Source organism: Montipora foliosa, chromosome 5, assembly GCF_036669935.1.
Source record: "Montipora foliosa isolate CH-2021 chromosome 5, ASM3666993v2, whole genome shotgun sequence".
NCBI classification, from domain to species: Eukaryota; Metazoa; Cnidaria; class Anthozoa; order Scleractinia; family Acroporidae; genus Montipora; species Montipora foliosa.
The window spans coordinates 5,957,793-5,970,292 of record NC_090873.1 but is presented as its reverse complement, the minus strand read 5'-3'; the positions used below and the strand labels follow the sequence as shown (position 1 = coordinate 5,970,292).

Sequence of the window (12,500 nt, the reverse complement as noted above, 5' to 3'; positions counted from 1 at the left end):
AATTACCTTATGGGACAATGCAGCACAACGCATTCTCAAAATGCAACCGAACAAAGATCGGAATATAATTAACATCGGTTCAAGAAAGTAACTTTTTAAGGGAAAAGTGAATAACAACCCCAGCAAATGGTGATCAAGAATACTTTTAAATACTAAATGACCGAACGATCTTTTCACAAATGCTCACGCTTTCTAGAAGAGAGCTAACGTATACGTATTGACAAAGTCAAAAATCTACCCTGTTGTACCAGCGTATGATGGCCGACTATGGTAGCGCGGGATTTATTCTCTCCGTGGTCAGCATTCCATTTTTCATAATCGAATTTCTTGGAATGTGCTGGTTATCAGAATCGTTCAAAAAACACCAGAAATGCATTCAGTCACGAACTATCTCTTAGCAAACTTGGCTATTAGTGATGAACTCACCATTTTTTTCCCATGCCCTTCTGTGTTGCTGGAAGGAAACGACTTTTTAAAGAAGTTTGATTGTAGGTTGATGCATGGCGTCGATGGGTTTTATCATCCGCGTTTCCTCCTTCGCCTTAATGGTTCTTGTAATTGAAAGGCCTAGGTACCATGCCTTGTTAAAGCCATTTAGAACAGGCTTACGCTTAAAACAAGAGAATGTGAAAAGAGCTATCGGAATTTTCTTTACTATTATGGATCCCTGATCAAAGGACTCTACTTTGATAACACAATCTGTGCTTCGCTCGCAGACAAACAAGAAGACTGAGAAGCCTGCGGTTTTTCTTTATTGTTATGGATCCCTGATCAAAGGACTCTACTTTAATAACGCTTCGCTCGCAGACAAACAAGAAGACTGAGAAGCTTGCGGTTTTTCTTAATTGTTATGGATCCCTGATCAAAGGACTCTACTTTAATAACACAATCTCTGCTTCGCCCGCAGACAAACAAGAAGACTGAGAATCCTGAGTCTGATAATGATGATGAGGCACTGGACATCAGTATACTATCAACCTTGTCCCAACAGACACCAGCACACCCTTGAACCAGCACATTACAGGGGTGTATTTATCCATTATTATTAAATTTTAAGTGATAAATTCTGGGGAATAACAAAGATTTATGTAAGATTTCAACCTGAAGCATCAAAGTAATCCTTCTTGTGAAAGAAAGCTTTACTATCTGCATTGCTCTCAATTGGCACCTTCCCTCCACTGAATATTGCAGAACATTTTTGGCCGACAGCACAAAGCTTCTTTGTGGTGTAATGCAAAAAGAGAACCAAGACAGTGGGTCTGGGAACACCACAAGAGAAATCAAGTCTCGTTTAATATCATTAATTATTTATTTAAAAATTGAGCACCAGTCTTAGCTTTGTTATAATCACCCTAACAGAGAAACAAAGATCTCTGCTGATGTGTCTACCTAACGCAGTGAAATCGTATTGGTCAGAGAGAGCTGAGCTAAGAGTTGTCAAGAATCGTTATACCCTCAGCCATGAGACTAGAGGTTCTGAACAAAGTACATGAAGGACATCATGGGATAACTACATGTAAATTAATGTAGAAATTCAGTTTGGTGGCAAGGTTTAAGTCATCAAGTTCAAGACATGGTGGAGAATTTGTGCTAATCACAAACAGTTCCTGAGTGAAAACACCAGAACAACTGATTCTAACTCCATTCCCTGAGTGCCCATGGCAAGTGATTGCAACTGATTCGTTCCAACTCGATCTCATCTCTTATTCAATGGTGGTAGTTTATTTCTCCTTCTATGTTGAGGCAGAAGCGCTTTGGATGATGACCAAAGCTATAGAGGTTACATTGTACACCTGTATGTACATGTAGGGCACTTGAAGTGGTCTTTCCTCGACATGGAATCCCAGATGAAGTCAGAAGCAACAATGGTCCGCATGAATATGCCTGAGCAGCAGAATTTACCCAATTTACAAAGGACTGGGGATTCAAACAATCAAGTACATGTAGTTCCTGTTTAAAACAGTTAAATGGGGAAGCTAAGAAATGAGTCAAAGTCACTGTTAAACAAAAGAGAAAGATCCGACCAAGGGGATCCACTCCACGAGCATGCGGATACTCACCAGCAGTTACTCATGGGACAGCAAACCAACCTTTCACACAAATTTAGTTCTTGGCTGGCCTGATATCAAGAATTTGGGTCAAAGAGAACAAGAAAGTAAGGCTACCCCCCACGTACAGTACTGTACGTCAAAGTAGAGGACAACGCAGAAGCAGTTACCAATCGGCAACTGTCACAAGTGCTGCAGAAACACCAAGACCCTACATCGTTAAAACGGACAGAGGCACACTTAGATGAAACCGTTTACATAACAGCCATTCCAGGAAGTAAGCCTGAGATTCCTAATGCCAGGGAACAGGTTGAGTGTCTGCTGACATGCCACTCATGACCTGTGAAGTCTATCAAATCACCTTGTGTTCCTTCAAAACCAAAGAGACTGATCAGGGGTCTGGACTTGGCTAATTTAAACTCTTGGATCCAATTGTTGTTAGATGTTTGTTCTCAAGCCCCTAGCAAATTCATGCAGTTTGCCTCTTACCTGAGTTCAAGTTGTTAGTTGTTAGCAACCATAGGACCATGGACCATGCCTACTATAATTCTTATTGCACATTTCGAGATACTCAAGGGTTTCCTATGGGTGTTGCTAATTAATACAGGGATTTTTTTTTTGCGCTGTTTAAAACTATAAGAAGAAAGCAGAACTCAGCAAGTGCTCATGGTATCCAAAAAAAATTGGGGATAACCATGCTTTTTTCAGAGATAATAATAATAATTATTAAGCTTCAATTTGGAAAAGAATGCCATACATTGCTTTGTATTTTACAGCTTTTTCCAAATTGTTGATAAAGTTTCTTTGAAAAATGCCTGGTTATCCCCAATTTTCTTTTTGGATTTCAATAACAACTTAACCAATTAATAAAAAAATAATAGTTTTTGAGCATGCCGTAGCAAATAAAAGAGGCTGACTAAACACTGCCTGTTTGTGTCTGGTGAATGAGTCTCGTTGCGATAAGTGTTGGCTCCCACTATTAAACACTTCTAATTTAATAGAGTACCAAAAATGGAAAATGATTGTCTTACCACAACTACGTACCCTGTGACCCTTATAAAGGATAAGAGATTCTGACATTACCTTTGTTTTGAAGTTAATTTGGACTGTGTTTGGATATTCCAAGTAAGTTTGGACTTGAAGAAGTTTACAAAATATGGGCAGAGTAGGCTCTATACATGTCCAAAAAATAGTAATTTACTTAATAAGCTATTTAATTATTGAATAGAACCTACACTATTAAACAGTGTGAAATAAAATGAACCATGCAAATATAATAAAGCCTATAGGTTAGTGATGGTCTTACCACAACTACTCTGTGACCCTTATAAAGGATAACGGATTCTGACATTACCTTTGTTTTGAAGTTAATTTGGACTGTGTTTGGATATTCCAAGTAAGTTTGGACTTGAACAAGTTTGCAAATAAACATGAGCAGAGTAGATGTATTCTCTATACAGTCATGTCCAAAAGCAGGTGAACCTGGAACAAACGGAACAAAACAAGAAATTGAAAATAATGAATGAAGTGGAACAAATAGTTTGCACAGCTACAGTACATTATGTACGTGTACTTTAATAAAGAAGCTTGGTTTCTACAAAGAACTGTAGCTCATTAAAACACCTTGCACCACCGTTGGTGACCAAAAGCGTACGCTACTTTGGCCACCCCACACATCTTATAATTGTAATAACTGTAATTTACTTAATAAGCTAATTAATTATTGAATACAACCTTGTATGTAAATTCTTATACACCAATAAACAATGTGAAATATAATGAAAAGTGCAAATAAATTATTAGCATTGTCCAGTGTAACAGCACCATTCAGCAGTTCAATAGCTATTGGATCAAGAAACTTCCCTGTTTTAGAGCAGCGCATTGCAAGCGTCTGTCCTGTTCGTACCTGCGCTACTAATAGGGGACACTAAAACGGGACACTAATGGAGGCCACCAATGGAAGACATTAATAGGGGACACTAATGGGGACACTAATAGGGGATGCTAATTGGGGATACTAATAGGGGACACTAATAGGGAAGACCAATTGGGGATACTAATAGGGGACACTAATAGGGGACGCTAATAAGGGAAACTAATAGGGGACACTAATGGAGGCCACTAATAACGGAGACTAAATAAGGATACTAGTAGGGGATACTAATAGGGGCCACGAATAGGGGACACTAATTGGGTACACTTAAAGGGGACACTAATGGAGACCACCAATGGAGGACACTAATAGGGGCCACTAATAGGGGACACTAATAGGGGACACTAATTGGGGACACTTAAAGGAAACACTAATGGATGCCATCAATGGGGGACAATAATTAGGGATACTAATAGGGGACACTAATGGAGGCCACTAATAGGAGAGACTATTAAATTGGGGATGCTAATAGGGGACACTAATAGGGGACACTAATGGAGAAAACTAATAGGGAAGACTAATTGGGGATACTAATTGGGGATTTTAATAGGGGATACTAATAGGGGACACTAATTGGGGACACTTAAAGGGGACACTAATGGAGGTTACCAATAGGGGCCACTAATAGGGGACACTAATTGGGAACACTTAAAGGGAACACTAATGGACGCCACCAACGGGGGACACTAATTAGGGATACTAATAGACACAAATGGAGGTCACTAATTGCACACACTAATGTAGACCACTAATAGGGGAGACTTGTTGGGGATACGAATAGGGGACACTAATAGAAGACACTAATGGAGAACACTAATAGGGAAGGCTAATTGGGGATACTAATAGGGGACACTAATTGGGGACACTAATTGGGGACACTTAAAGGGGACACTAATGGAGGTCACCAATAGGGGACACTAATGGAGGCCACTAATTGGGGACACTAATTGGGGATACTAATGGTGGACACTAATTGGGGACACTTAAAAGGGACACTAATGGAGACCACCAATGGGGGACACTAATAGGGGATATTTATAGGAGAAACTAATAGGGGACACTAATTGGGGACACTAATGAAGGACACTAATTAAGGACACCGAGCTAAGAAAATAAGCTTTCCAACAGCATATAACTTATTTACTGACAACTGAAACATTTTATAAAAGCGAAATTTGAACGCAAAATTTTAAGAAAAATAACACAAAAAAAAGTTTTCCAGGCAAAATTTGGTCATTTTAGCGTTGATTGCGAATTTTTGGATGCAAAACTAAATTTTTTTTCAGTTTATCTGCTTTCTTGGACATAAATTTGACCTGACCTATGACCTGACCTGACCTGTGACTTGTGTTTTAGACCTGCCGTTTGAAAATAATCTTACCTTTTCAGTGATTTTAACGCTTGAAATTCCATCAAATGCACCACGGTACTATAACATTGCTGTTGTAGTATCAATCCTTCTAATAACAAGTTTTCTTGAACGTGTTGAAACTGGTTTGAACCACCTTACAGGAAATTTAGGATGATTCCCTTCTTGTTGCGGGAACTTGTGAGGAGTGGCCTTATGTTCAAATCGTACGCGCGGCTAGAAAACGCAACGATATAAAGAAATACAAAATATTCGCACGGGTGCAAGTGGAATTGGTAACACCAGGAAGTGGAGAGGGGTAATTGGGGGTCACGCTTCTCGCGTCGAGTACGCGTGGGAAAGGTTGATCGACACGTGTAGCATTCATGAGATGAGAGCGCATCTCGTGAACCTTGAGCCTTTGTTCAAGGAGTCGCTCTTGGGTGAAAGTGTTATGGTCTGAATTCGTCTTGTTTTGCTTTGCTTTCTTGTGGGACAGTTAATTTTCCTTTAAAATCTTCTCGGCACCTGAAACGAAAGCAAATGAAAAACAACTTGTAAGGTACTATTAGCCAAACACAAGGAACTCTTGATATTTCTTTTCTTTGTGAGTTGGGTGGGGTGGGGGGGGGGGGGGGGGAGTATTCTCATGTGCATTTGCATTTTTTCACTAAATGAAGGTGTGGTAACATGATGTTAGGCAAAGATCCCCTGAAGCAGATTCGGAGGCACAGTTTTTCATATTTGAGTGATAGATCAAAATTTATTTCAGAGCAAATTTTACATCTTCGGAGATATCTCAAACGTTTTATCACTTTTCCAATGAGATGAGGGATTACCGACTTTTCTATGGGAATCTAAGGATTAAAGGAAAAAAATGTGGTGGTAAAAAATACGAGATCTTCCCTTGGATTAAAGGAATAAAGAATGTGGTAAAAAATGCGATGATAAAGCGCCCCCCCCCCCCCCACCCCCCCCTTCCCGCCCAAACTTAGAGACAGTTTTTAAACCGGATCTCTGTCAATCTCGCAAAGACGTAACGTTCTATCATCAACACCCAAAATAAAGACCAAATCTTTGAACTGGCTGCCAAATTCCCTTTTAAACGACTACTATAAAATTGCTACGAAGGCCGTAGCTATTCCTCATGAGAAGGTTTTGCCTTTTAGTTTAATTATCAACTCTAGTCAAACAGGATAAAAGGAGGAAAATAAAACGACGAAAGTGTTAGAATAATACTAGCAAAATGTCTTATAGAAAAGAGAGGAAAGGATAAAGAAAAAAGAAAGGGGATCGAAAATTAATAAAACGCACTCATTAAAATTCACCAATAAGCCGATGACACAACTGTCTTTTAAGGATATTGATTTATATACTTTTTGAGCTTCTGAAACAAATTGAAAGTTGTGCAGACCTTCGGATAAACCATTCCAGTCTAAAACAACTATTTATGGCTTGGTCCTTTACCTGCATTGGAAAGACTCAGTGCTATTTACTGATAAGCCAACTTTCGTCCATGGTGTTGTCTCGAAGAATGAGAAAGTCACAGGCCTACAAAAAAAATTTGTTTGAAAAGTTAGACATCAAACTGTTACGATTACAAAATAATTGGTGATGTAGGAATATATCGTTTTAGTATGCATGTATACTAAAACAGTGGAGAGCGATGAACGCGCGCGTTGATTGGCTACTCAAACTCCGGATCCTTTCGATTCGCGCGGAATTTGCGCCCGAAAATGTTGAAATCTTTGCAGGAATAAATGAGTTAAAATCATCCTAATATTAAATGGCATCTTGAAGTCTCTCTGGGCAAAAATACCATCACCGGGTAGGGAAAATCACTCCTTGTAGTTGTCCTTAAATTGATCACAGGTGCGACGTCAAAATCCCAATAATAAGGTTAAGTTAATCTTAGGTTTCCAGAAAGCGGTCTCCAGAACTTCAACACGTGTTCCACTTCCAAGACAAACACGTAAGTTAACTTCTACAGGTCAAAACCGAAGCTCCACGTATAAACCATTTAAAAATTCTTACCGTCGAGTCAATCCTGTCATGAACGTGTTTACCGCTACAAGTTAAAAAGCTGGCAAAGAGTGATGTAGGTTCACTGGTTTAGTGGGCTTCAAAGAACAGCAAATTATCCGTCCTACAGCACTTCAACTCGTCCCTGCACTGTATGCTCATAAGAACGCCTTGTTACTGCAATGGGAGACGAGAATAGATGTGGATTAAAATATTATCATACGTTGCTCCGGATCAAAAGTATCATTTCAGCACAAACGTGTTAAAAAAGCAAGACACTCTTTTTTATCGGTGCAACCTGTCCCAGAGGTACAAAGGAATTCTTAATTATGCACAAAGACCAAACTCAGGTGCCAAAAAAACAAGATGACTCTTTTGGGAAACAAATGAATGAATTGTACAACAATCGAAATAAGAAAAATTATTTTGCGTACGGTAAGCACTGACTAGAAGAAATACTTCAAGAAATAAACGTTTTCTTCCAAAAGGACCCTTTTTTTGCAATTTGTGATAAAAAAAAGGGATACGTAAAAATGAAAAAGAAGAAAATTTAAAGTGTTTCAAAGTCAGCGCAACGTACGACTATCAGACCATGAAAACTAGCAAACGTCCACAATTTTAAAACAATTTAGCCCTGCTCATATCACAAAAACTATATCCGACTATTTGAACCTATTCAAAAGCATTCATTTCTCGATTCAGTATGAGGGACTTCGGTTGTTTGTAAGGGAACAAAATTGGAAGCGTTCCAGCGAACTGCAAGATAGGAAACACTAATGTACAAAGGAAGGATAAAAAATAAAATAATAATAAGTGTCGTGAACGAAACGTTTCTTATTTTATGTCTTATTTGTCTTCTTAACTTGAAGGAAAGTTCTGAATTCGATAAATTGTTCAACGCAAGGTTAACTCGACTTTACTTACGCAAATTTGCTAGCATCAAAGGTGAATTGATGTAGGATAATTTAAAACGGAAGGAGGATTTGCTCTCACGAAGGACCAACACTCAACATGGATTACTACTTTACTCACCCACTACCGGACCCCGCAGTCAGACGTAGAGAATGCCAACTGCCTGCTGGCAATCTCGTACCCAGAGTCCTCGGGCTTTTTGGTCAGCGGGTGATTAAACTACTTTTTTGATTCGTCGCTTGCATAACAATGGCAGTCCGACAAACCTCTCTCTTTGTTTTTCTACCTTAGAAATATATAATACATAAATCAAAAAAATAATAAAACGACGGGGTTTGCAGTATGTCTTATACCACACAGCAATTTTCCCACGCTGCTAAAAACTGATTACTGTTGTTTTTGCAAAAGTACGGCGGGAAAACATTACATCAGTCTCTTTGGGGAGAAATCCGCGGAAGAAGCTCTTGTCGAAGCCATTCAGAATTACGGGAAAAAAAATTGTGGTAGAAGAGGACATTGGTGTCGTTTCCACAAAAATGTGTCGATCGTGTTGCTTGCACTATGGACTGGACGCTAAAACAGTAGAAAATACGCGAACCGAAAGAGTCAGAAGTTTCATCTTCACACGCTCTTACAGCCAATTATTTCTCCAGTTTCTTTTATGGTGTTAAATTAAGGCTAAAATTGTTTCTCGAACACTTTCAACCCGCCATTTCTACTGTTTACTGCTCTCTCTTTTCTGTTTCCGTTTAAACTCAAGCATGCGCAATAAAGCCGGAAACCACGTTTTCTGGGAAAATGGAGTCCATTACACCAGAGTCCTCCGGGCACTCAACCGCTGACCAAAAATGCCGAGGACTCTGGGTAAGAGATTGGCCTGCTGGTTTTTTGTAATTTCGGGTCCAGATTACTCGCGGTCCTGCATCCCAAAGTGATATTTTGGCTGCGTGAAGAACTAGGTTAAGAGAGGCAAAACCCCTTGGGGGGGAGGGGGGAACTCATCCCCAAGGCCGGGAGGCACAAATCAAATACGAACGAGGGAACAAGAGAACCCTCGTTTATATTTGAATACCGAATCTATCCATGTGGCCATGGGCTAGTGGGCACCAACACAAAAGGGGGCTGACTTACTTCCGGTTAACAAAGGAAGTAAGAAAAACGATCACGAAACGAGCGACAGGGGTTGGATATGAGATACTTATTTCCGGTTAACAATGCAAAATGAGTAAGACTTATTCCGGTTTACAACCGCCAGAAAGAAAATCAGGTGACAAATTGAATGTTGACCTAAACTAGAATTTTTATGTTTGGCTACCTGAATTAAATGTCCACCAAAGCTATGTAACAGTGGTGAGTCCTTCCTCTGCGCTTCTTTCCTTGTTTGAATGTTTGCTGTTCCATCCTTCTTATTCTCGTTAACTGGTTGAAGACAAATCTGCATTGAAAACAAACGAAATAAAACAGTTAAAAAAAAAAAATACTTCCCAACTACTGGTTTCAATGTAGGCGATCTGTGTAAGGGAATACTTCACAAAGTGTCACAGGCTTGCTCTTCTCCCCAACTTCAACATCTCTCGTTTAAAAGAACGCAAACAATAGACCAATTTCGATATATTAAAATTCAGTCCTAAACAAAAGACATCATCGCGAGGCTCTGGGGAATAAATAAAAGGTTTTGTATGAGTTTATTCCCCACAGCCTCAAAATGATGCCTTTTGTTTTGGACTGGTATATATTGGTATATTGGTATATTGACATCACAAAATGTCCACTATAAACTCCAGTAACGAAGTAACGATAAACAGCTGAACTGGTCTTTGTAATCAAAACAAAACTTAATGTCATTTGATTCCTTGGGTAACATATTTACAATTGTATAAACTGAGCGAATACCAGTAGGTACCCTGAGTTAAAACCCTCATGGGTGGGGTTTAATTAATGGGGACTATTGGTTACACCTGAAGATTTTGATTAAAATGTTTTGCTAGTCGAGGCACCTGAGTGAAACTGTTTTCGAACAGGAAGCATTAATTTTATAAAATGATCATTTAAAAAAACTGTAAATTAATTCAAAATGAAAGGAAACTGCTCAATTCACTTTAGTTACGCTTGCCACTGTGCACCCTTCCTCTCCTTTACTCTATAAAATAAAATGTATCTGGACAAGGCAGTGTTCTGCATCCTACCTCCATTTCTGCTGTGAAATGTGACAAAGACACCCACTAAAGTTTGCAAAACTGACCTTGTTGCTTTCAACACTAAGTACTCACGTTAGAACTCTTCGTGTATAATGCTACCATTGCTTATTTCTTAAGAAATTTCCATGCTTGACAACAATCACAGAAGGAAAAGCACTGGCACAGTTGCCAAATGAAACACTAGCTTACTACATGTCACAACGATATTGCAAAAATATTTGTACTCATGCACAATGTGTACATTTTGTTTGTCCGATTAGTCATAGTTCTCATTTTTTTCAAGTAAGGTTTCCTTCACTTTGATGCAATAGCGCTTTTCAAAGACTAAACATACACAGCAGAGGTCGAGAAAGAATATTGCCATTGGTAAATTTGTTTTGCATGTGTTTGGTTGAATAAGATTAAATTCAAACGGATTTGCCTAGCTAGTAAAATCCAAGAGGAACCTACAAAAAAGGGTTGCTCATCAAATTTAAAATTCAAGCTCCAATCACTGGGAAAAAAAGCGAAAAAACCTTCCATGAGGGACTTGTCAGAAATTAACAGGGGGCTGTAGATTTTCAGTAAGGCAGCGTTCAAAAATTTCAATAGCTTACTGTATCTTGCTTTAATAAATGGCAGGAAATAGTTCATTTGGTTTGTATTCATGTTATAACATATTTAAAGCACCCCTTTATGGTCACAATTTCTTTATTTTTTTTGTGACCCTGCCTTTTTTCCACTCTCAATTTTTTTCAAGGCCCTCCCTTTTAAAGGGCTCAAACAACTGTGACCCACCCCTCCCCCCCCCCAGTTTTCCACCTCCACTCCTGCTAATTTCTGTCAAGTCATTAAGTGTCCTTGAGAGGCAACTAAAATCCTGTAATTTGAAATTACCACCATTAAAGAACAAGTGTTCTCATCTTTGCAAAATATAATTCTAGAAAGAGATAGGGTCACCTTGCTTTCTTAAGAGTTTTCCATCCTCCTGATTGTTCACTGAAGGATATATTTTTGTTGAATTATGAACTGTAGAGTCAGCTACGTTTTTAAGTGGTTATACCAACGTAAATGCTGAGATGCCTCTTACCTTAGCATAAGGCCTGCTTGCCCCTTTAACTACCTGCAGCTACAGCTTCCATGCTGCCATAATTTATTTCCCTTTGGAAACAATGTAAAATGAATACAATTATAAACCAAAATACCAAAAAAATACGGGTTTCAAAATTGAAGTCTGGGATACATTAAATATGGGCTTGGAAAATATATCCAAATAATCATTAGAAACATCAACATCAAGGAGTAACAGAGATTAGACATTGATCACCGGGAACTACATTTCTAAGAAAATTGCTTTCCATTTTGTGAATAATCCAATCCCCCAAAGCCATTCCCAAGGAAATTAGTGCCCTCCCAGCACTTTAAGTTGGCAGGACTATGCAGAAAGTATATCTTCAAAATAATAACAATAACACTTGTCTAATAACTTAGAACAACTTTAACGCTTGACGAGGCATACATGTACAGGCACTAATAATAATGTTAATGGGAAGACTGTGAGTCTAATCAAATCAAATTAATGCAGATCAAATTACATAATTATTAAATTAAATGTTGTTGTTCCTCTGATGCACACAGAGAAAAAATCTCTCTGATCTCAGAGAAGGATAGAGAAGCAACAAACTCAACTGATATACATATACATGTACATTTGTATGTTTGCAGATTTTATATCGGATTCCGGGGATTAAACCTGGGAGAAAGTTCTCTGTAAAGAATTTATATGGCTCTTGTTGAGCTTTGAAAAAATAATGTAGAGCAAGAACCCACCTTGGTATTGTTCTGGTCTTGTCCACAGCTCCAAGAAGCTTGCTGTCTTGCTTTTAAAATGACCTCACCAGGATAAGCACTCCTAATAAATTATTGAGGCACTGGAGATCAGTATACTTCTATCAACCTTGTCCCAACAGACACCAGAGAGAACAATCCCAGGTGTCAGCTTAATGATGTTTCAATGGATGCCAACAATGCACCCCTTGAACCCAGTCCAAGTCCAATTT

At 38.8% G+C, this 12,500-nt stretch overlaps 1 long non-coding RNA gene across 4 annotated transcripts in view; it reads right to left on the bottom strand.

Moving 5' to 3' along the window:
- LOC138003466 (uncharacterized) overlaps window positions 1-12,500 on the bottom strand; it is a 67,593-nt gene that overhangs the window by 42,932 nt on the left and 12,161 nt on the right. For 2 of the 4 annotated variants that reach the window (XR_011123563.1, XR_011123560.1), the window contains 7 exons: window positions 12,271-12,352; window positions 11,531-11,601; window positions 9,579-9,698; window positions 8,384-8,549; window positions 7,364-7,528; window positions 6,797-6,880; window positions 3,403-5,857 (listed from right to left, as the gene is read on the bottom strand). This is a non-coding gene — a long non-coding RNA (uncharacterized lncRNA). The remainder of the gene's footprint in view (window positions 1-3,402; window positions 5,858-6,796; window positions 6,881-7,363; window positions 7,529-8,383; window positions 8,550-9,578; window positions 9,699-11,530; window positions 11,602-12,270; window positions 12,353-12,500) is intronic. The other 2 variants (XR_011123561.1, XR_011123562.1) reach the window with 2 other exon arrangements.